This window comes from Macaca mulatta, chromosome 15 (genome assembly GCF_049350105.2).
Source record: "Macaca mulatta isolate MMU2019108-1 chromosome 15, T2T-MMU8v2.0, whole genome shotgun sequence".
Taxonomy (NCBI): domain Eukaryota; kingdom Metazoa; phylum Chordata; class Mammalia; order Primates; family Cercopithecidae; genus Macaca; species Macaca mulatta.
Window position 1 is genome coordinate 45,540,166 of NC_133420.1, and position 24,931 is coordinate 45,565,096.

Consider the following 24,931-nt stretch of genomic DNA (forward strand, 5'->3'; position numbering starts at 1 on the left):
ACATACACAAACATAGACATGAATGTGTGGCTACACAAATATGCACCCCAGGGGTAGCAGAAGAGCAAGTCTCAGTGCTGGGCAGGAGGGACAGCATGCACATCTCCAAGAAGGTAGAAGCAGAAGATCCGCACATCTGCAGACTAGAAACCTGGCATGCTCAAGTCTAAAGGGGATCAGCTCTTGTCCTAGGCCAAGATCATATCCAGATATCACAGACAGAGGAGGTCCAAAAACATGGGAACGCTAAACAAACATAAGTGGGTTTAACTTTAAATAGAAAAGTGGAAACACCAGGATGGAATGAAACGAAAAATAAATGCATCATATAGAACATCAAACCAACGAATTCTCTCAAGAGACACAGTGAAACTAAAATGCAATAAAATGAGACAAGAAAAGGTGAAACTAAAAAAGGAGAGACTAAAACTCAGATATCCATAAGTGCTTTCGCCAGAAAAAGAGAAGCAAGAACAAAGAAGGATGCAGATGAAGCAGTAAAACTAAAAGGGCCCACTGGATTTCAAGTGGGGATTTAAAATAAAATAAAATAAAATAAAATAAAATAAAATAAAATACCAGAAGAATGGTGAGATTTCTAAATTTAAGAAGAAGAAAAATCTAAGGATATATAGACGTCTACATGAAGAAGAAGAAGAATCACTAGCACAGACTTCTCATCTGAGATAGTAAGTGCTGAACTAATTGAAACAATGGAATACTATGTAATCATTAAAAAGGAAGGAAGAGTGTGGAGGCAACTAGTGGGGAGGAAGGTCTCTATGTGCTAATATGGAACAATCGCCAAGAACTAACCTTATGTGTAAAGCATGGTACAAAAAAGTAAGGTACGCCACCATCTTTAAAAAGAAAAAAAAAAAAAAAAGACTACACACAGGCATTTTTATATTTATGCATAGCATATATTTATAAAGTTTCCCCAGAAATTGGTAACACTAGTTGCCTCTGAGGAGGGAAACCTGCTGATGGGGGAAAGGGATGCGGGGCCCTGGGCAAAACGGAGATTTTTCACCAGATAAGTTTTTGTAACTTTTGAATTTTGTGTGAAGAGAATGCATTGCCTACACACACACACACACACACACACACACACACACACACACACACACACACACACACAAATTTAAAATAAAAAAGCCACAGAATGGGAGAACATACAATATCCAGAATATATAAAGAACTCTTAATAAGAATATATAAAGAAAATTTAGGCCGGGTGCAGTGGCTCACGCCTGTAATCCCAGCACTTTGGGAGGCCAAGGCGGGCCTGAGGTCGGGAGGTCGAGACCAGCCTGACCAACATGGAGAAACCCCGTCTCTACTAAAAATACAAAATTAGCCCGGTGTGGTGGCGCATGCCTGTAATCCCAGCCACTCGGGAGGCTGAGGCAGGGGAATCACTTGAACCTGGGAGGTGGAGGTTGTGGTGAGCTGAGATCACGTCATTGCACTCCAGCCTGGGCAACAAGAGTAAAACTCCATCTCAAAAAACAAAAACAAAAATAAAAACAAAATTTAGGCTGGGCACAGTGGCTCATGCCTGTAATCACAGCACTTTGTGAGGCAGGCACATCATTTGAGGTCAGGAGTTCAAGACCAGCCTGGCCAACACAGTGAAACCCTGTCTCTACTAAAAATACAAAAAATAAGCCAGGTGTGGTGGTACACATCTGTAATTCCAGCTACTGGGGAGCCTGAGGCATGAGAATCGCTTGAACCCAGAAGGCAAAGGTTGCAGCGAGTTGAGATCATGCCACCGCACTCCTGTCTGGGCAACAGAGCCCAGACACTGTCTCAAAAAAAAAAAAATATATATATATATATAAATAACTCAAACTATATATATAGAACTGAGTAACAAAAACAACCCAAAAGCAAAAGATTTGAACAAAGACTTCACAAAACAGGATATACAAATAGCCAATTTGCATGTGAAAGAGGCTCAGCATCATTAGTAATCATGTAAACACAAATTACGACCACCATGAGATATCGCTACATACTCACTAGAATGGCTAAAACTAAAAAAGTCACCAATACCAAGTCTTGGCAAGAATGTGGAGCTACCAAACTCTCATACATTGTAACTTCATTCTTAGGTATTTACTCAAGAGAAACGAAAACACATCAACCAAAGACTTGCACATGAATGATCACGGCAGCTTTATTTGTGTCTTTCTAGGAATTTGTCCATTCTGTCTAAATTACATAATTTATTGGCACAGGTTCACAGTCCTTGCAATCCTTCTTCCATTCTGTAAGGTCATTAGTAACATGACCTTACAGACCCACTCTTGCATTTCTCATCTTAGTAATTTGAACCTTCTTTTTTTCTTAGTCAACCTAGCTAAAGGTCTGTCATTTTTCTTGATTTCTTTTTCAAAGAGCCAAATTTTGGTTTCCGGTTTTTCTCCATTGTTTTAGACTGCTATCCTTTATATCTTGGGGTAGAAGGAGAGAAAAAGAAACCTGAAAAGCCCTGAAATGCAACAGACTCTCCAGTGGGGATTTGCTGGCAGCACCTAGCACAGTGCCCGACACTTGATAAATATTTGATGAATAAATGAATGGAATATGAACTTCCTAAGTCCAGTTTCTCTCATCCATTTCCTCCGGGAGAGAATTCTGTTTCCTGGCCAGTTGAAATAAACCTTTCTTCTGAAGATGTACAGGTCACATAGAAAGATTCCTCTTTTCTTTTCAGCATCATCATTTTGAACGAGTCAAGAGTAATTTACTCTTATGGAAACACAATGAAAATCAAATTAAGGGGAAGACGTGAACATTTATACTATAATCAAATCCATAGTAATATAAATATAACATAATTGTGAATATTTATTGTGAGCTGCTTATTTGTTAAGGCTATCTATGATTTCGTCTTGAAGTCATAATTTACAGTAAACGAATCCTAGCTCACTCAGGATTTTCTTCTCCACAATTTATGTACTCTTTCTGCAGAACTGGTTGTTTCCCCTTCCCCATATGCCTTGAGTTTTATCATAGTCTTACTATATAATCTTACTATTCTAGAAAGCATTTTTTCCTTTTCTTTCATCTTTTACTTTCTGAATATTTAAGGTACACCACACACCTCAAGATGCACCTATCCCTACTATCAGTATCTATCAAAATATATTTAGTCCTTGCTACTCGGGAAGATTGCTTGAGCCCAGGAGTTCAAAGCTGCAGTGAGCTACAATCACGCCACTGCACTCCAGCTTGAATGACAGAGCGAGATCCTATCTCTTAAAAAAAAAAAAAAAAAAAAAAAAGCAAAGAATCTTCTTTATAGTCATATAAAGTATGTTGTTCATATGAGTTATGACTATCAGTTATCAGAAGAGCTTTTGGACCCTATTGTACACAACCTCATTAAGTTATCAAAACAGCTTTATGAGACAGGTACTATTATTATCCCCATTTTATGGATGGGACAACAGGGTTCAGAGGAGGTAAGTAACTTGCCAGCCAGTAGGTGATTATATTAGAACTCCCTTGGCCAACTCTAAAGGCGCTATTCTCTCTACGCAGCTGCAATGGCCTCACACTTAAACACTGCTCTAACCAACCTCTCTAACAATTCTAAACTTCTTTACACAGTGTGCTTCCTTGCTTTGGAACAAGAGGTGGTAAGTATACTTTATTCATGTAGCTTCTGGCAACACTGTTTCTCACAATTAACAGATTAACAGATTCTCTTGACCCATTTACTGGAACACCACAAATCTACAGATAGTTGAGAAGTTCCTTGATTCATGAATAAATCAATAGCAAGACTTTTCAAGTAGCCTTTTCATAATTTAAACACAAGGAAAATTTAAAACGGAAAATGCTGTGTTTTTGTTTTAAATCGAGCAAACATGCCAGTATCAACACTTGAAGACATATTCGTTTATGTAATAACAAAACTGGTTTATGTGAAATGCAAACCAAACATTGCTTTCATAACTTACAATCTTGGAATACTGCAATGTGTGTTTAATAAACATTACCCTTTCTACTCACACTCAGTACTGGATACAGAAAAATCTAAGAGAATTAGAATGATTTGAGAAAAGCAAAATACAGTGGCTACCTTGTTTTTCAGAGTCAGACTGGAAGTGAAGATGTGAGCATTTTGCTCAAACCATGGCAGGGGAGACATGACTTGATATCTCCACATGCACACACGAGCACCACAGCCCCACACCTGTCAATCCACAAATCTAAACAATGTCTAGCCATCATACTGTATGAGATACTTTCTAGGTTACTCAAAAAGCTTCAAGAATACCTAAAATAATGTGCCAGGTCTCCCAGCACACCTGGAGGGGAGGAGATGGTTACAGCGGAAGAGTGAAGGGAACTCAACTGCATCCTCTTACAAAGAGGGGTCAGTCTAATCCCCAACAGAACCACCTCCCAGAAACACTTCTTCCATTTCCACTTGTTGACAAGTTGGTTGTCCCTCTCTCTGGGGAGAAACTGAAATGACGCTAGAGTAACCCTTCACTAGAATATGGATTGTTCTGAAGGAAACCAGAACAGAGCAAATGTCACTGGGCTGAAAGCACCTCTTCCTCTTTCAGGGAAACTAGCAATGTCCAAGACCACGAATGTCCTCTGCCAGGAAGGATGGGGGCAAGGGCATGAAATGGGGTCCAATAAAGTCTAGACAACTGTGAAACAACCGAAGGTTTGCCCCTGCTCCATGACTTGAACCAGGAAGGAAAAGAATGTCTCAAGCCAGAACAAAAAGTTCACAAAATTGACCACAGAGAGAAAAGGTAAAACTCACCACAAGCCAACATGCACCCATATTTGACCTGAACAGATTTGAAAAACCCCCAGAAAAGCACTGTCTCTTTTTTCCCTTTGTCACAGCTTAGCCTTATCTCTTCGGGGTTTTGAGCAGTTACGACAATGTGGCTGTTATCCCTTCTCAAACGACAGGACTATGAGTGACAGCCCTCACCGGCCCCTTTTTTTGAAGCATGATCAGAGTTATTTGGTATCAACCATTATTAACCAAATTAGAAAGAGAGAGAAAAGATTCTTTCTCCCTAATTTGGTCAAATAGCCAACCGGGGAGACTACACTCTTGAAGGCTGGGAGAATGACCCATCTGACACAGCAATGCTGCATCCTTCCAAGGCTGGCAGACACATTGACATATAAATTCTTTCACACACACACAAGACAGACTATACGCGATTTATATATTTTTTCAACTTAATGTTTTTTTCCATTGTTGCATATAAGTATATACAAGGCTACCTTATTCTTTTTAATACTGCATTTCAAAACATACCATACTTGACAAAACCAGCACCTTACTAATACCCATATAAGCTTTTATCTTTTGCTATTAAAAATAATACTGCAATAGGTATCCTTATAAACACGGCATTTAGCACGGGTCCATTTATTGAGTCACCAAATGTCTGTATACTCAACCCATACCAGGTTTTGTTCATGCATGGAAATTTAGCAATAAGCAAACCAGATCAGGCCCCTTGCCTTCAAGTACAGCACAGTACTGGAGAAAGTAAACCAAGTATGTTTGGTGGTTTAAGTTCTGTGAAGCAAGACTAAAGCCAGGTAAAGGGGGAGAATAACTGGGCAGGGAGGGGGCTGCTACTAGTTTGGTTTTTGTTTGTTTGTTTTTGACACGGAGTCTTACTCTGTCACCAGACTGGAGTGCAGTGGCCCGATCTCGGCTCACTGCAACTTCTGCCTCCAGGGTTCAAGAGATTCTCCTGCCTCAGCCTCCCCAGTAGCTGGGACTACAGGCACGTGCCACCACGCCCAGCTAATTTTTGTATTTTTAGCAGAGATGGGGTTTCACCATGTTGGCCAGGATGGTCTTGATCTCTTGACCCCATGATCCGCCCGCCTCAGCCTCCCAAAGTGCTGGGATTACAGGTGTAAGCCACCACAGCCGGCCAGGGGCTGCTACTAGTTTATACAGGGAGGTTGGGGGAGGCCTGAATGAAATAGATGAACAAGCCTGCAGGCTGTCTGGGCCAAAAGGCCTGAGGCAAGGGAGTGGGCAGGGAGAGAGAAGTGGATGGAGAGGCCAGAGAAGCAGCAGAGCAGGATTACATGGGCACTTGGAGCCCATGGAGGATGTGAGGGGAATGTGTGAAAACTGAGAAGTCTCTGGATGGTTTCAAGCAAAAGCCAAAAAGAGGCCAGATGCAGTGGCTCACGCCTGTAATCCCAGCACTTTGGGAGGCCAAGGTGGGAAGATCACAAGGTCGGGAGTTCGAGACCAGCCTGGCCAACACGGTGAAACCCCATCTCTACTAAAAATACAAAAATTAGCCGGGCGTGGTGGCAGGTGCCTGTAATCCCAGCTACTCAGGAGGCTGAAGCAGGAGAACGGCATGAACCCTGGAGACGGAGGTTGCAGTGAGTCAAAACAGTGCCACAGCACTTCAGCCTGGCCAATAGAGTGAGACTCTGTCTCAAAAATTAATTAATTAATTAAATTTAAAAAGCAAAAAAGACATGATGCGACTGATGTTTCTTATGTTTTAAATAATCCCTCCGGTTGCTGCCTGGGTAAGTGACTAAAGGTGGGAAGGTGGAAGCACGAAGACTAGTCAGGCGGCTGGTACAGTAATACAGGCAAGAGGGGAGGATGGCAGTTAGGGTAGCAGCAGTGGAGAGAGTGAGAAGTAATGAGATTCTGGATATGGTATTTCAGAAGGACTTGCTCACGGCTTGAGTATGGGATAAAAAAGATGGAAGAGCCGAGGCTAATTCCAAGGCTTATCCTTGGAATCAAGAGTGGGCTAGATAACTAGCTTGACATGCCTGTTGGAGATGCAGGGCTAAACATCAAAAAGGAAGTGGGAGACAAGAATTTGGAATTCAGGAGAGGGGTTTCTGGCCTGGAGTTGTCAGTGTGTAGATGTGTGAGGCTGGATGAGATTGCTTAGGGAGGCCATGCAGATAAAGAGAGGCCATGACAGAATGGAGTACTTAGAGCATTCCAAGGAATGCTTGGAACCAGCCACGGAGACAAGAGAAGGAACAGCCAGTAAGGTACAAAAGGAATGAACAGTGAGTGGAATCCCAGAAGCCAAGTGAAGATTCAGCTCTTCCTGTCTGTGCCAGGGTAGTGCCTGGTCCATGCCAAACAACTGAGATGCCTTAGTTATGCCCTCAGGATGACCGCATGGACATGGCTGCACCCACAGTAATGGAGACTCCTGGCATCAAGCTCTTCGAGAAGTGGACATTTTCTTGCAGGAGGCATCGCAGTGATGGAGAAGTATGCCAAGTCCCAGCCCCACACCCCAGGATGCTATGTGGCCAAGCACTTCTGCAAGTGAAGGGAGGATCAAAAGACAGAAACGACCTTAATGTAGAGGTCTTTAATGATGTTAACTAGAAGTGGAGAGGAAAGAAAGCCTTCTCCCTTCATAAGCTAGTTTATCCGCAGGACAGACAAACAGAAAAGAACTTGCTGAATCAAAACAAACATACGTATTTGTAATTTTGATAGATGTTGCCAAATTGCATCCACAGGTGTTTGTACTATCAGTAATATATGAAACTACACCTACTGGGCAAGGCTGAATGAGAAAAGCTGAAGGCATGCTTGTCTGATAGTGAACTTCCTGAGTGAATTACAGAATTATCCTGAATCAACTGATCTCAATCTTGCCTGCCCATTAGAATTATCACGATGGCTCACACCTGTAATTCCAGCACTTTAGGAGTCTGAGGCAGGAGGATCACCTGAGGTCAGGAGTTCGAGACCAGCCTGGCCAATATGGTAAAGCCCGTCTCTACTAAAAATACAAAAAAATTAGCCGGCGTGGTGGCGGGTGCCTGTAATTCTAGCTATGTGGGAGGCTGAGGCAGGAGAATCACTTGCACCTGGGAGATGGAGGCTGCAGCAAGCCAAGATAGCACCATTGCACTCTAGCCTGGGTGACCACAGGGAGGCCGTCTCAAAAAAAAAAAAAAAAAAAAAAAAAAGAAGCAGCAGCAGCAAGAATTATCTAGAGAAACTTTACAAAAAAAAAAAAAAAATACTGCTCCCTGGGCCATCCTATTAGATCTAAATTTCTTGAGGTGGGGACCAGGCATCAGTATTGTCTAAGAGATCTTGGGAGGATCTGAATGCTTAGCCAAGACTGATAACCTTGTTCTAAGACAGTGTTTCTCAATGTTTAATGCGCATACCAATCACTTAGGGATCATGTCAAAATGCAGATTCTGAATTGGTGTGTCTGGAATTAGGTCTGATAGTCTGCATTTTCTATGAGCTCTCAGGTGATGTCAATGCCACTCATCTATGGGCCACACATTAAGTAGCGAGGTTCTAAAGCAATAGATGTCAGCTGGAAACATATGGAGAGGAGGATGAGATAAGCAAGGGTGGGCAAGCAAGAATTCACATGACATTCCAGGCAGCTCATGAGGAAAATCACTCGGCAGAGATGTAACTTCCCAGGAGGGGACCAGGGAGGTAAACAGGTACCTGATCACAGAAGGTCAGGCTAAGGACTTGGACCATTACTGTGTAAGCAATGGGGAGTCACTGCAGATCTCCAAAGATGGGAATGATGCATACAAGGCAGCACTTTATGAAGGTGGATTCTGGCTACAGTACTCAGAACAGACTGGATGGGAGAGGAGGGTCTGACTGAATGAAAGCCAGGAAAACCATTTAGATAATCATACATCCAATTAGGATATCAACAACGGAAATGAAGAGCAACATTAAAGAACAGTGGCTGGCCAGACAAAATGGCTCACATCTGTAATCTCGATACTTTGGGAGGCCAAGGTGGGAGGATCACTTGAGTTCAGGAGTTTGAGACCAGCATGGACAACATAGGGAAACCCTCTCTCCACAAAAAATAAATGAATAAATAAAATTAGCTGGATACGGTGGCATGCGCCTGTGGTTGCAGCTACTCAGGAGGCTGAGACGGGAGGATCACTTGAGCCTGGGAGGTTGGGGCTGCAGTGAGCCGAGATCGCATCACAGCACTCCAGCCTGAGTGACAGAGTGAGACTCTGTCTCAAAAAAATAAATCAATCAATAAAAAGTAACTCAAAATAAAGACCTAAACATCAGACCCAAAACCATAAAACTCCTAGGAAAAAAATCATAGGGGAAAAGCTTCATGACATTGAAGTTGGCAATAGATATGATGAGAAAAGGACAGACATCAAAAGCAAGAACAGGCAAACCTAAAAACTTACGTTTTGTCCAAAGGACACAGCCAACAGAGTAAAAAGGCACTTACAGAATGGGAGAAAATGCTTGCAAAACATATATCTGATAAGGGGTTAATACTGAGAATATATAAACAACTTCAATAACAGTTTTAAAAGACCCAATTTTAAAATGGGCAAGGGACTTGAATTGACACTTCTCCAAAGACGACATATAAATAGCCAATAAGCATATGAAAATATATTGAACATCAGAAAACTGCAAACCAAAACTGCAATGAGATATAACCCCACACTTTCTAGAATAACTACTATCAAAAAAAAAAAAAACAGAAAATAATTAGTGTTGGCAAAGACATGGAGAAAAAAGAACCCTCGTATACACTGTCGGCAGGATTGTAAAATGGTGCAACTGCTTTGGAAAACAGTATGATGAGTCCTCAAAAAATTAAAAACAGGTTATCACATGATCTGCCAATCCCCTTCTAGGTATAGATCCATATCCAAAAGAAGGTCTCAAAGAGATATTTGCATAACCACGTTCATTGCAGCATTGTTCACAATAGCCAAGAGGCAAAAGCAACCTAATGTCCATCAGAAAAATGGGTTAAGAAAATGTGATACACATACACAATGAAATACTATTCAGCCTTAAAAAAGATGGAAATCCTGTCACATACTACAGCATGGATGAGCCTTAAGGATGTTATGCTAAGTGAAATAAGCCAGTCACAAAAAGACAAATATTGACAATTCCATTTACAGGAGGAATTTAAAGTATTCAAATTAATAGAAATAAAGTGGAAAGGTAGTGACCTGAGGCTGGGGAAGACAGAGAAGGGCAGCAGCCATTTAATGGGTATAGAATTTCAGTTTTGCAAGATGAAAAAGTTCTGGAGATCTGTTGCACAACAACGTGAATATACTTAACACTACTCAACTGTATACTTTAAAATGGTTAAGATGATTAAAAACAGCCAGGGTACTTAATGCCATCTTACTGTATATTCATATCTAAAATTACCATTAACCTCAAATGTCAAAATTATTGTAGAAAAGTCATAAATTGTATTTAATGTCTTTTTTTTGGGAAAAAAAAAGTACACGTGCTTAGGAAACAACCCAATATCCATCAACAGATGAATAAACAAAATGTGGCATATCCATAAAATGAAGTATTATTCACCCATAAAAAGGAATGAAGTAATGCTGGAGGGATGGAGAAAAAGGAGAGATATTGGTCAAGAACTTTCCATGACAGATGAATAAGTTCTGGAGACCTAATATACAGCATGGTGACTATAATGTATTTTATACTTAAAATCTGCTAAGAAAATAGATCTAGGCTGGGCATGGTGGCTCACACCTGTAATCCCAGCACTTTGGGAGGCCGAGGCGGGTGGATCACAAGGTCAGGAGATCGAGACCATCCTAACTAACATGGTGAAACCCCATCTCTACTAAAAATACAAAAATTAGCTGGATATGGTGGCACATGCCTGTATTCCCAGCTACTCGGGAGGCTGAGGCAGGAGAATCGCTTGAACCCAGGAGGTGGAGGTTGCAGTGAGCTGAGGTCGTGTCACTGCGCTCCAGCCTGGGCAACAGAGTGAGACTTCGTCTCAAAAAAAAAAAAGAAAGAAAATAGATCTAAAGTGTTCTCACCACAAAATGGCAATTATGTGAGGTGATGGATATGTTTAGTTAGCTTAATTGTGGTAATCATTCCACAATATTTAAGTGTATCAAAACATGTTGTACATCTTAAGTCTACACAATTTTTACTTGTCAGTCATACTTCAATAAAGCTGGAGAGGGAAAGGAATGAAGTACCGATACATACAACATGGAGGAGGCTTAAGACATTAGACGAACTGAAAGAAGCCAGGCATGAAAGGCCACACATATTATGATTCCATTTATATGAAATGTCCAGAATAGGAAAACTCCAGAGACAGATGGCAGATTAGCAGTTGCCAGGGGCTGGGAATAGGGAAAATGGAGAGTGTTTGCTCATTGGTATGGGGTGTGTTTTTGAGATGATGAAAATGTTCTGGAATTAGATAGCAGTGACCGTTGCATTATCTTGGGAATATATTCAAAACCGCTAAAATGTATGCTTTAAAAGGGTGAATTTTATGGTATGCGAAGTATATCACAATTTTTTAAAAGCATATATGCCTTAGAAAATCTATAATTTTTGACCTACTTTTCCTCAAATTCCTGTTCTATTCTTGCCATCATCATTCAGCCAGTTCCCAAAGCCGGTGACCCTAGAGTCTCTTCCGCAATGATCTTTCACTGTTTGTCCTGCACACCTCACGGCTGCTTCTGAACCCGGTAGCTGGAATTGGCATTGTCTTACTGTTTCAGTCTCCTCCCCCAGCCACTGTTGATTGGCCCAGGTTGAGCTCAGTTAATTAGCCTAAAGGCAGGCATGTGACCCAAGCCAGGTCTCCCTGACCTTTTCTCCTGGGAAGAGAGACTCACTCCCCTTCCGGAGGCAGAGCTGTACAATGTGAGGGAGGTGAGCTGCCACAATTCCCCCTACATGGATGACGTTGGTCTGAGAGAATAAAGCCGACCCTCAGTAGCATTCAGACCCCTAGTTCCAGCTCCCTCCTGTGTTAAAGCAAGCCTGTCAATAGGCTTACCTTTTTGCTAAGTTAATGCAAGCTAGATACCGATTATTTGTAAGCAAAACCACTAACCAGTACACTCTCTGAATCCAGTGAGCCAAAGCCCTAATGAAACTGCCTCCTCCAACCTCCCACTGCAACAGCCTTCTTCTTGGACTCCTTGCCTCCAGGCTCCACCTACCCGATCCCAACTAGGGCTGGATCAGTGACTCTAACCCCAAACACGGCCCTGCTCCTCCCCTGCTTGAAATACTTGATTGGAATGAAAAGATTAGCCAGGCACAGTGGAACATGCCCATAGTCCAAGCTACTCAGTAAGCTGAGGTGGGAGGACTGCTTAAGCCCTGGAGTTCTAGTCAACTGTGATTGTGCCACTGCCCTCCACCCTGGCCAACAGAGTGAGATCCTATCTCTTTAAAAACAACAACAACAACGACAAACACTTAATTGGTCTTCCAGCTGCTCAGGTTAAAGTCCTTACTATTTGCCACTACAGAACACAGTCAGGACCCTACCAACCTTTCCAGCCTCATCAATCCCCTTGCTCGCTGTGCGTGCATCACTTGACACTACTAAGCTTTGGTGTGTGCTGGTTCTTCTGCCTGAGTTGCTCTTCCTTCTGTCCATTTGTAAGACATGTATTCCTTCATTCTCCAGCTCAAACATCATCTTCTTTGGAAAAGCCACCATCCTCCAAAGCAAGGTCTCACCCTACTTTATTCCCTACATATAACTTTCATCACAACTACATGGACATAGGGCACGGAATGATAAACAAAGGAGACTCAAAAGGGTGGAGGGGAAGGAAGAGGGGTGGGTGATGTGAAATTATTGAGTATAATGTACATTATTTGGGTGATGAGTACCCTAAAAGTACTGGACTTAACTACACAATCTATCCATGTAACAAAATTACATATGTATCCCATAAATTTAAACATTTTTTTGGGGGGGTCAGAGTCTCAGTCTGTCGCCAGGTTAGAGTGCAGTGGCATGATCTCGGCTCACTGCAATCTCCAGCTCCCTGGTTCAAGCGATTCTCCTGCCTCAGTCTCCTGAGTAGTTGGGATTACAGGCACACACCACCACGCCCAGCTAATTTTTGTATTTTCAGTAGAGATGGGGTTTCACCATGTTGGCCAGGATGGTCTCGATCTCCTGACCTCATGATCCACCCTCCTTGGCCTCCCAAAATGCTGGAATTACAGGCATGAGCCATGGCGCCTGGCCTGCCGCTCAGGTTTAACAAATAATTCTTTTAAAAAACATAATAACTCGGCCGGGCGCGGTGGCTCAAGCCTGTAATCCCAGCACTTTGGGAGGCCGAGACGGGCGGATCACGAGTTCAGGAGATCGAGACCATCCTGGCTAACACGGTGAAACCCCGTCTCTACTAAAATACAAAAAAAATTAGCCGGGCGAGGTGGCGGGCGCCTGTACTCCCAGCTACTCGGGAGGCTGAGGCAGGAGAATGGCGTGAACCCGGGAGGCGGGGCTTGCAGTGAGCTGAGATCCGGCCACTGCACTCCAGCCTGGGCAACAGAGCTAGACTCCGTCTCAAAAAAAAAAACAAAAAAAAAACAAAAAAAACAAAAAACCATAATAACTCAGCCAGGTATGGTGGCTCACACCTATCATTCCAGCACTTCGGGAGGCTGAGGTAGCAGGATTGCTTGAAGCCAGAAGCTCAAGACCAGCCTGGGCAATGTAGTGAGACTCCTTTCTCTTAAAAAAAAAAAAAAAATTTAAATAGCAGGGCACACTGGTACACCACTAGGAGCTAAGACTGGTCAGAAGCTGAGGACTACTCATGAGGCTGAGGCAGAAGGATCACTTAAGCCCAGGAGGAGTTCAAGGCTGTAGGAGCCAAGATTGTGCCACTATACTCTAGCCTGGGCAACAGAGCAAGGCCCTATCTCTAAAATATATATATATACACACACATATATAAACTGTAGCGGATGCTGTCAGTGCCCCACCCATACATCCCCTCACACTGATCACACTTCAGTGCCCACTAGCCTGACTCCCACCTACCAGCATCTGCATGTCTTGGCCTGACCGCTTCCCCTGGCCACTGAACCCATGGGGCAGGCTAGAAAGCACCTGGGAATTCATGTTCAAACACCCCACCCAAGCAGCCGTCAACCAATGACTAAAGAGAGCTGCTGTTTGAAGACCCCAGCTTCCTTACCTGGAGTGGGGATAAATGAGGCTCGTGTTCCATGCCGGCTTCCAAGGGCTTCCCCTGTGGGGTAAAGCTCCAGCTCTGCTCAGTGGAAACTGGCTTGGTAACGTCACCTCTGCTGATTGCCTTCTCTTCCCTGTCTCACTTCCTTGCTCCTCTAATGTCAGTTTCTTCACCTCTCAAACAAACTACTGGTGATTAAATGCTTTCTCAGGTTCTGCTTCTAAGGCAATAACAAAACTTAGCATTGCTATGGTCTTTACTGTGTCCCAGATACTAAACACTCAACTAAGCTTCAGAATCCCCCTGTAAGATAATCCACATTTTAGATAGGGGAAACAGAGGCATTACAAGGTTAAGAAACTTGCCCAAGGCCACAGAGCTAAGTAAATACATTCAGCATTTTTCACATTCTACTGCAACCATCTGTTGATGTGTCTCTCTTCTTCGCTGGACCATTAACCTCTCAGGGGAGAGATCGTTTTTATCTTTCTCTACAGCCCCAGCATGTAGTACAGAGCCAGGCACGTAGCAGATGCTCAAGAGCTATAGGAGTTTTGAAAAGTGCCTGCACTCGGCCACCCAAACACGCTGTGTGCTTTTCCCGCCCGCCTCTGTGCCCCTTCTCAAGCAGGAATCCCCAAACACCTTTTCCACTATCCCACTTCCCCCCACCAACACACACACACAAACTTACACAAATGACAGTAATTCCTGATTCCTGTGCTGGCTGCCAAAATGAAGAATTCTATGGGGCAAGGCAGACATAAGACAGCATATGAGTCCTCTAAAGTCTAGTAAACAAACCCCATTGCTCATACATGAATCAGCGCCTGTTGGCCGGGCTGTTGTTTATGTACTTATTTTACTTTGAGAGGCTCTCATTTATCGTGGAACACCTGCCTTCCTCCCAGTGGCCTTCACTAACACTTGATTTTCAAATGGCGATGACATCCTACCCCTGATTTTATTGTCAATATGCACTTTGTCTAAATTCTGACCTCAGACCTCCCCATCTCCTATGCCAATCTCTATTTGGATCTACTGGGATTACACATCTATTTAATAAAAAAGAACTTCCTGGCCGGGCGCGGTGGCTCAAGCCTGTAATCCCAGCACTTTGGGAGGCCGAGATGGGCGGATCACGAGGTCAGGAGATCGAGACCATCCTGGCTAATACGGTGAAACCCCATCTCTACTAAAAAATACAAAAAACTAGCCGGGCGAGGTGGCGGGCGCCTGTAGTCCCAGCTACTCGGGAGGCTGAGGCAGGAGAATGGCGTAAACCCGGGAGGTGGAGCTTGCAGCGAGCTGAGATCACAAGCCTTCAGGCAGCCTCTGTCCTGAACGCCTGACTTGAAACCGTGTCCACATCATCTTTACACTTAACTTGCACACGTGCTTCCCAGTCTGCGCTCCCCTCTCAAAGAGGGCACCACTATTCAGCATCAATCTCCTGGACTTGCTAGTCAGTCACACCCACTACACCAAAATCTGTCATCTTTATATTTTCTAATCTTTCTCTTCCCAGGCAACAAGTCCAACCAAAACCAGGTTAATTCTTCCTATCTCACCTCTTTCACTGCTGGTCTCTCCCCATCCCAAGCCCTGATCACACATCCCCCTGCTCAAAAACCCTCTTGGGGCTGGGAGCGGTGGCTCACACCTGTAATCCTAGCACTTTGGGAGACTGAGAAGGGTGGATCACAGGAGCTCAAGACCAGCCTAGTCAACATGATGAAACCCCGTCTCTACTAAAAATACCAAAATTAGCCTGGCATGGTGGCATGCACCTGTAATCCCAGCTTCTCAGGAGGCTGAGGCAGGAGAATTGCTTGAACCCAGGAGGTGGAGGTTGCAGTGAGTCGAGATCACACCACTACATTCCAGCCTGGGCGACAGAGCGAGATTCTGTCTCAAAACAAAACAAAACAAAACAACCACCCTCTAGGACTAGCTACTGCTGAAAGAATAAAAGCTAACCTCCACATCGCAGCATTCAAAACAGTCTCATTCTCCTCCTGACCTGTCTACCCACCTCCTCTCTCACTAATCTCTACCTCTAGACTCTCAAAACCCACTCCCAACGCATGACCCAACTCAGTCCTCCTCCAGGGGACACAGGTCTTTCCTGTCTCTGCCCTTCACCTTGGGGCTTTTCCCACCCCACATCTGAAAGCCCCCTGCAACTTCATGGACCTGGTGAAAACACAACCTCTGCCACCTCAGCTGATGTGCAGACATACCCCCTGCTAGTGGGGCTGCCAATAGGAATAAACACCCCCTTCTCCCTACTCCTCAGGTAAAACCCAATTTTCAAGTCATATTTTAAGGTCATGGTATTGGTAATTTAAGTTTCAAGCAGCAAACCAAATTGAAAACAATATCAACAAAAGGGAATTTATGACCCCCTATAACCAGGAAACTGTGCTAACTTCAGGCACAGCTGGCACAGTCAGATCCTGAACTCAAATGATCTTTCCCCTCTTCCTCTCCTAGCTCTACTTCCCTCTGGCTTCATTCTTAGGCCAGACACTCTCTGCATTGAAGGATACAACCATTCACAATCTAGTAGAAAGACAGACATTCTTTCCCCCATCATCCATCTTGAAAATCTCAGGAAAGGCTGCCTGGCTCCGTTAGGGCCACACATCCACCAAGGATGCTATTTTGGCTAATATAAGATATTGATATTAGACCAGAATGGGAAGGATGAGGAGAGAAGCTGGGGTATTTCTGTCCCACCCTAACCCCTGCTCTCTGCCTCAGATTGTGTCCCTGGCAGCGGCCTCCCCCCTCCAGGGCCTCCTTCCTCTGAGGTCCTAGCTCTTACTCAACAACCCTGCCACAGGTCTAGTTCCCACAGAAGCCCCTGGGTTCTACTTAACATCGCCTCTTCCCCTAACCCTCCAGTCCTGAGGGTAACAGCAACTTCCTGCTATTGCTACTCCCTGGGTCAACTTACCATCTATCATCTATGCAACTAACTCCTTGTATTATAGTCTCTCTGTTTGAAATACGTTCACTGGCTTTTATTCCCTGATTAGACCTCAACTGATATAGAAATTGACAAAGCATAGGCCAACATGTAGACAGAAATGTGGAAAGTACAATATCAAGGAATAACAACCACCACCACCTTCTATTTCTTAAAGCTTCGCTATATACATCACCCACTACTCTACAAACTCGCTGGGTCTTCCTATCAACCCAGTGATGTGGGCACGTCTGTTATCTCCTTTTCACAGATGAGAAAACTGAGGCTTGGAGATGTTAAACAACTTGCTGTTACCAAGACTGTAAACAGTGGGGCTGAGATTCAAATCCAGACATGATTCCAGCATTAACACTTTTTTTTTTTTTTTGAGACGGAGTCTCACTCTGTCGCCAGGCTAGAGTGCAGTGACACAATCTCAGCTCACTGCAACCTCCACTTCCCCAGTTCAAGCGATTCTCCTGTCTCAGCCTCCCGAGTAGCTGGGACTACAGGTACACGCCACCATGCCCAGCTAATTTTTTGTATTTTTAGTAGAGACGGGGTTTCGCCATGTTGGCTAGGATGGTCTTGATCTCTTGATCTCGTGATCTGCCTGCCTCAGCCTCCCAAAGTGCTAGGACTACAGGAGTGAGACCGTGCCTGGCCCGCGTGCACACCTTGAAACAGGAAGTGGAGGAGAAGCATTTCAAGCAGGGGGTTATCAACAGGATCAAGTGTTACCTATCAAGGGATCAGGTAAAATAAGGACTATAAAGCATCTACTGGATTTAGCAATAAAGAGGTCACTGAGGACCCTGAAGAACAGAGTCAGAAACCAGGCAGCAGGAGGCTGAGGAGTACATCAGAGGTCAGGAAGTGGAAGCAACGGCCAGAAACCTTCTCTTCAGAAAGTGTCTTGTAAAGAGGAGTCACAAAATAAGGCATAAGGCCAGGCACAGTGGCTCAGGCCTATAATCCAAGTGCTTTGGGAAGTTGAGGCAGGAGGATCACTTGAGGCCAGGAGTTCGAGACCAGCCTGGGAAACAAAGTAAGACCTTATCTCCACTCCCGCAAAAAAAAGGCACCAGATGGAGGAGAAAAGAACATCACAGCAGAGTTTCCTTTACTCTTTCTCTCTGCGTGTGCGCGTGCGTGTTTAATAGAGACAAGTTCTCACTATTTTGCCCAGGTTGGTCTTAAATTCCTGGGCTCAAGCGACTGTGTGTGTGTGTGTGTGTGTGTGTGTGTGTGTGTGTAATAGAGACAAGGTCTCACTATATTGCCCAGGCTGGTCTTAAATGCCTGGCCTCCAGCAATGTTCCTGCCTTGGCCTCCCAAAGTGCTGGGATTATAGGCAAGAGAGCCACCACACCCAGCCACTCTGTGTTTTAAAAATGAGAGCAACTTGGCCAGGCATGGTGGTTCACACCTGTAACCCCAGCATTTTGAGAGGCTGATGCTGGCAGATCACTTGAGCTCAACAGTTCAAGACCAGCCTGGCCAGCATGGCGAAACCCTGTCTCTACCAAAAACACAAAAATTAGCCAGGCGTGGTGGTGCGCATCTGTGGTCCTAGCTACTCAGGAGGCTGAGACAGGAGAATATCTTGAGCCCAGGAGGCAGAGGTTGCAGTGAGCCAAGATCGTGTCACTGCACTGCAGCCTGGGTGACAAAGTCAGACACTGTCTCAAAAAAACAAAAACAAAAAAAAGGGGGGGAGAGAGCGCAACTTGAGCATGCTTAAATATTGATGGGAGTGAGCTGGTTGAGAGGGAGTCCAAAGATACAGGAGTAAGTTAGGAGGACAAGCAGAGCAGGGTCTACAAGAGGATCGGGGGTAGGGGGAGGGTCTACATCCTCAATCAGCCTTAGACTATCTCCTTGGAACGAGGGCCAGAAAGAAAACATGGCTACGGATTCAGATCATTCTGAAATTTGAAGAAGGGAAGTTCCTTTCTGGTGGCTTCTATCTTCTCTAAGGTGGAAGGTGAGGCGATCAGCAGAAGGGAGGGTGTAGTAGAAGGGTGGAGGGTATGAGGAGCAGAGAAAAGTTTCAGATAAACCACTGCACAGAACGGAGGGTCTGCGGAAACGAATGAGTGTCCAGGACCACTGAAGCCCCAGCTGTGGCTGAAACCTGTGAACTTACATTGGCAGCAACCTTTGAGCTTCCTGAGCACCCTGGTTGTAGATGAAAGACATGAACAAATGGAATGATCCAAGCTGGGTGTAAACAGAAGAAAGCAAGGGAACTGAATAGAGAGGCAGGAGCAACCACGAAGATGGGCCACAGAATCTAAAGGAGGTAGGGGAATCCAAGAGGTCACAGAACAGAACAGGTATAGTCAGTTGTTACCAACTCAGAGACCTGGAAAACCAGGAGGGGAAAGCAAGACAAAACGATATATGTGGAGAGAAGGGAACCTTTGTACAATGTTGGTAGGAATGTAGATTGGTAAAGCCATTATGGAAAACAGTATGGAGGCTTCTAAAGAAATTGAAAATAGAACCACCATATGACCCAGCAATCTTCTGGGCACATACCCAAAGGAACTGAAATCAACATCTCATAAAGATATCTGCACTCCCACGTTCACTGCAGCATTATTCACAATAGCCAAGATATGGAAACAACCTAAGCAGGCCTCAATGGACGAACGGATAGAGAAACTGCGCTGTATGTGTACACACAAAACTGAATATTATTCAGCCCTAAAAAAGAATGACATCTTGTCATTTGCCATAACGTGAATGAGCCTGAAGGAAATTATGCTAAGTGCAATAAGCCGAACACAGAAAGAAAAACATTGCATGATCTCACTTATATATGGAATCTTTTAAAAAATTCAAATATATAGAGATAGAACACAAAATAGTGGCTACCAAGGGCAGGTGGGAGAGGAAATGGGAAGATGTAGGCAAATGGATACAAAGTAGCAGATATGGAGGAGTGTACAGCTCTGGAGATCTAATGTAGAACATGATGACTAGAGTTATTAATAATAAAATTGTACTATACTTGACAATCATACGAAATGAGTCTATTTAGATGCTCTTGTCACAAAAACAAAATGAGTATGAGATGATGACTGTGATAATTTGCTCCACTATAGTAAACTTTTCTAACTATGTGTATCCCATAACATCAAGTTGTATACCTTAAATAAACACAATCAAATGTGATAATATCCAGTGGCACTATTTCAGAGCTGGAATCCTTCCAGGTATTACAATGCAGGGTGCGGCCATGGGAGAGGGCAGATGAACTGTTAAAAAGGTGAAGGTGCCTGGTGCAGTGGCTCACGCCTGTAATCCCAGCACTTTGGGAGGCCAAGGTGGGCAGATCACCTGAGGTCAGGAGTTCGAGACCAGCCTGGCCAATATGGCTTGTAGTCCCAGCTACTCAGGAGGCTGAGGCAGGAAAATCGCTTGAACCCAGGAGGCAGAGGTTACAGTGAGCTGAGATCACAGTGAGCTGAGATCGCGCCACTATATAAGGAGGTCAAGAAACTGGTAATTTTGGAGACTCGGACAGATCAGCCATGTGAATGATTAAAGCCCCGTGGGGAGGACATGATTTGAGAAGACAGTAAGTTGGGGTCTAAAGATTTAAAGAATGAGAGTGAGAAGCTGTGAAGTTGGAAAATGACAAAGAAAACAGTAGTCGAAGGTCTGTAGTGGATATTTGTTTCCTGTTTGTCTAACATCTACTTCTTGATTTTGCTCTGGAAACCACCTCCTCCCTTCCCAGGCACAGAGGGGGCTTCCAAAATATTTGAAATTTTCTGTATCTTAATCTGGGGGTAGGAACATTTTATTATTCTTTAAACTCTACAGATAAGTTTTACTCTTTATATACACACATTGTTATAAACTTCATGTATATATTCCCCAATTTTAAAAAAATTCCTTTCCTCATTCCAAAGATAAGTACCTGATTCAGGTCTGCGCAATCAGAATCAGAGACTGGTTTAGGCGCCTGACCCAATTTAGACCAATGAGACACCAGCCCAGAGCTTTGGCCGGAACTATCAGGAAAGGAGTGCTCTCCTTCTGCTGGAGCTGGGAAGCTTGTTTATAGAACACATCCCTTCACTGGCGTGAGAACAAGGCTGACACAGAAGAAAGCGGAGCCAAGAGATGGAAAGTGACAGATCCCCGACATCATTGGAATACCTTGCTCCAGTCATTCCTGAAGCCAAAATACCTGGGCCTTTTCAGCAATGTGAGCCAGTAGATTTTTATTTTCCTATATCCAGTTTGCATTTAGCTCATATCCTTTTAACTAATAAAGAATCCTAACTAATTCAGGGGCTCAAGGTAGTCTCAGCTGAACAGCCTATGTGATCCTTTTCAATACATAATCGAACTACGCCCCCCTCCTGCTCAAGACCCTGAAATGCCCCCTGCCCATGCTAACTTCCCACCCCATGGCCCTGACAGTAAAGGCCAAAGTCCTCAGGGTGACCGGCCACACTCAATATAATCTGACCCCTCCCTTCTCTGCCCCCAGCCTCTAACTGTCCAATGCTCACTCTGCCCAGCCATATTGGCCTCTAGGCTGCTCCCTGACATACCGGCCCTGTGCCTTCCAGCCTCTGCTTCCGCTGGTCCCTCCCCCAACACTCTTCAGATACTCACCCACTAACTCCCTCACCTTCCAGTCTGCTCAAATGTCAAGTTCTCAACAAGGCCTGCCAAATCCTCTTCCTCGTGGCCAGTTCTCCTTTTTCCTCCTTCCATAGCATTTACTGTGCAATACAGTACAAACACACTGAAATGTATCCAGTGAGGGCAGAGTTTTCAGCTAACTTATTCAAGTTCCTAGAACAGTGCCTGGCTCATAGTAGGCCTTCAAATATGTATCAAATGAACAAAAAGAACGACAGGAGCCTCAAAGGAGCAGAGCCTGGTTTGTAAAAGGTGATGGAGGAAAAGCCTTCTCTATTTTGAAGACTTCAGAGGATGTCTAAGTGACCTAAGGGGGCAGGAAATAGATGAAGAGTTCAGAGAAGAGATTGAGGATGTGGGAAGAGGTGTTAGCCACACAATGGGGCTTAAGAATCCAGTATTAAGTTTTGGGAGGGGCACAGAAGTTGGAGGCTGAGTCAGAGGAGAAGCAGCCTGGAACAATTTGCAGATGAAAGTTAAAAAAGCAGAGTAAGGCTAAGCGATGTATTTACATTTTAGATGGAGACAGCCATATAAGGTCCAGTGAGGCTCACGCCTGTAATCCCAGTACTTTGGGAGGCTGAGGTGGACAGATCACCTGAGGTCAGAAGTTTGAGACCAGCCAGGCTAACATGGTGACACCCCATCTCTACTAAAAATACAAAAATTAGCCAGGTGTGGTGGCGGTCACCTGTAATCCCAGCTACTCAGGAGGCTGAGGCAGGAGAATCACACGAACCCAGGAGGCAGAAGATGTAGTGAGATTCCACCACTACACTCTAGCCTGGGCAACAGCAAGACTCTGTCTCAAAAAAAAGAAAAAAAAAAAAAAAGGTGAGTTTAGCAGGCATCAAAAGAATTAGTCCTGGCAACCTCTGGTAGATAGAAAGGATTCCTCCTTTGGGAGCCTATGAAGGGAGGCATCACATCATGATTTGAAAAATTTGAGAAACTGGTGGACAGTCCATTATATTTGGTCTTTCTCTTCTACCCAAGCACTACAGAGTTCATTCACAAGTGTCAGCTGGACCAAGACACAAGGCTACCCTGTTCATAGCACCATCTTGGCCCCTCAGAAAGCAATTCCCCTCTGCATAATAACCCTGTACTATGATCAGCCTGTCAAATCTTCATTCCTCTAGCCCAGAACTGACCCAGAATCCCTGTCATCCAGGATCACAACCCTAGTATCTAATAAGACAAAACTGGCTTCTTTTCAAAGACAGACCATAGCACTGAAGTGTCCTACCACCCCTTTGATGACCCTCATGCTGCTGAGGCAGGAGAAAGCCAGCCACAGGGAAGGCTTCCTTCTTCTGGCTCTGACTCACCTCTGTGGCTTGCTAGCTTCTCTCTACAGAAATTTCTTCAGAGTTATGAGACCATACGGGGATGCCAAGATTCAAGGAAAATGTTACTCCTAGTCAGAGAAAGAAATTACAATGCTTAGCCTCTAAGGAAAAGTGGCTTACTATAAATCGGGCCCTTGAGAATGGTGTCATTTAGATGCTCCCCACAGCTGTTAGGAGATTTAATAAATATTCAATAATTAGGCCAGGCACCGTGGCTCACGCCTGTAATCCCAGCACTTTGGGAGGCCGAGGCGGGCAGATCACTTGAGGCCAGGAGTTCGAGACTAGTCTGGCCAACATAGCGAAACCTCGTCTCTACTAAAAATACAAAAATTACCCGGTCAAGGTGGCACACGCCTGTAATCCCAGCTACACGAGAGCTGAGGCACGAGAATCACTTCGACCAGGGAGGTGGAGATTGCAGTGAGTCAGGATCAGGCCACTGCACTCCAGCCTGGGTGACAGAGTGAGTCTCTGTCTCAAAAAATACATATATATTCAATAATTGAGAATGCCTCCAAGACTCAACCTCCCACACAGAACAGACCCTTTAAAGGAAGCCATCAGTAATTAGACCTGAGACTGACTTCTTGACCACTAACTAGATCTTGGTGGTACGGAGAATTTGTCTTCCAAGTACTTACTAGTAAAACACCCATACTTCTGAGTCAGGTATCATCCATGAGTGATTCGTTAAGCAAATATTTAAAATAGCTATCTGTAGTAGTCAGTCTCCAAGATGGCCCAATGATCCCCACCTCTTGGTATGCACACCCTGGTATTCACACCGTCTCCCCACATTGTACCAGTGTCAATCTGTGTGACCGACAGAATACATCATAGGCATGTCATTTCCAAGGTAAGTTATACAAGACTGGCTAGAGTCTTGGGCTCTCTTGGATCACTTGCTCTGGGGAGAAAACCAGTTGCCACATCCAACAGCCCTATGGAGAGTAACTAAGGCCTGCCAACAGCCATGTGAGTGAGCTTAGAAGTGGATCCTCCCCTAATCCAGCCTTCAGATGACTGCAACCTCAAGAAAGGCCTAATTCGGAACCACTCAGATTGTCCCACAGACACTATTTCCAGGTGGTAAGTTTTGGGGTAATTTGCTACACAGCAATAGATAATTAATTCAGTATCCTACAGAGAACTGAGAAGGAAATGAGGTTTAACCCCAGTTCCTACACTATTTTAAGACCAATTTTTGTCCATAAGAAAGCAAATTTATTCAGTCATTCAACATTTTTTGGAGACAGGGTCTCACTCTCTTGCCCAGGCTGGAGTACAGCGGTGCAATCATAGCTCACTGCAGCCCTGAACTCCCGGGCTCAAGCAATCCTCCAGCCTCAGCCTCCCTGAGTAGCCTGGACTACAGGTGCATGCCACCATACTGTGTGTGTGTGTGTGTGGAGATGGGGTCTCAATATGTTGCCCAGGCAGGTCTCAAACTTTTGGCCCAGAGCAATCATCCTGCCTCAGCCTCCCAAAGTGCTGGTATTACAGTTGTGAGCCACTGCACCCGGCCTCCATTAGCTTTTTTAAATTTTCCTGTCCCTAATGCTTTGGAACTTCACTCCCAGCTTTCACAAACCCTGTGCAGAAGGTACATCAAGTCAAGTCCCACTCTCTAGTGATTTTAAGTGCTGCAAGGCGGGCAGGTTATATTTTCTCATACTCATTTTTTTACTGTACCACATGGTGTCCCCTCTGACGGGAGAAGAAAGTTAGGTCCCCTGCTCCCATTAATATTGGGACAAGGGGGAATCCATTTAGTATTTTACTAGGGAGAGAAAATCTTGATCACAAGACCTGAGAACAATGCTAATTTCTGCAGTTAGCGACTAAGCGACGGCAGGAGCGAGGATACAATCACTGCTCAAGTCCCCTTCACAGC

At 44.4% G+C, this 24,931-nt stretch overlaps 1 protein-coding gene across 1 annotated transcript in view; it reads right to left on the reverse strand.

The window, feature by feature from the left end:
• Positions 1 to 24,931, reverse strand: part of SNX30 (sorting nexin family member 30) — a 124,983-nt gene that overhangs the window by 98,855 nt on the left and 1,197 nt on the right. The window lies entirely within an intron of this gene.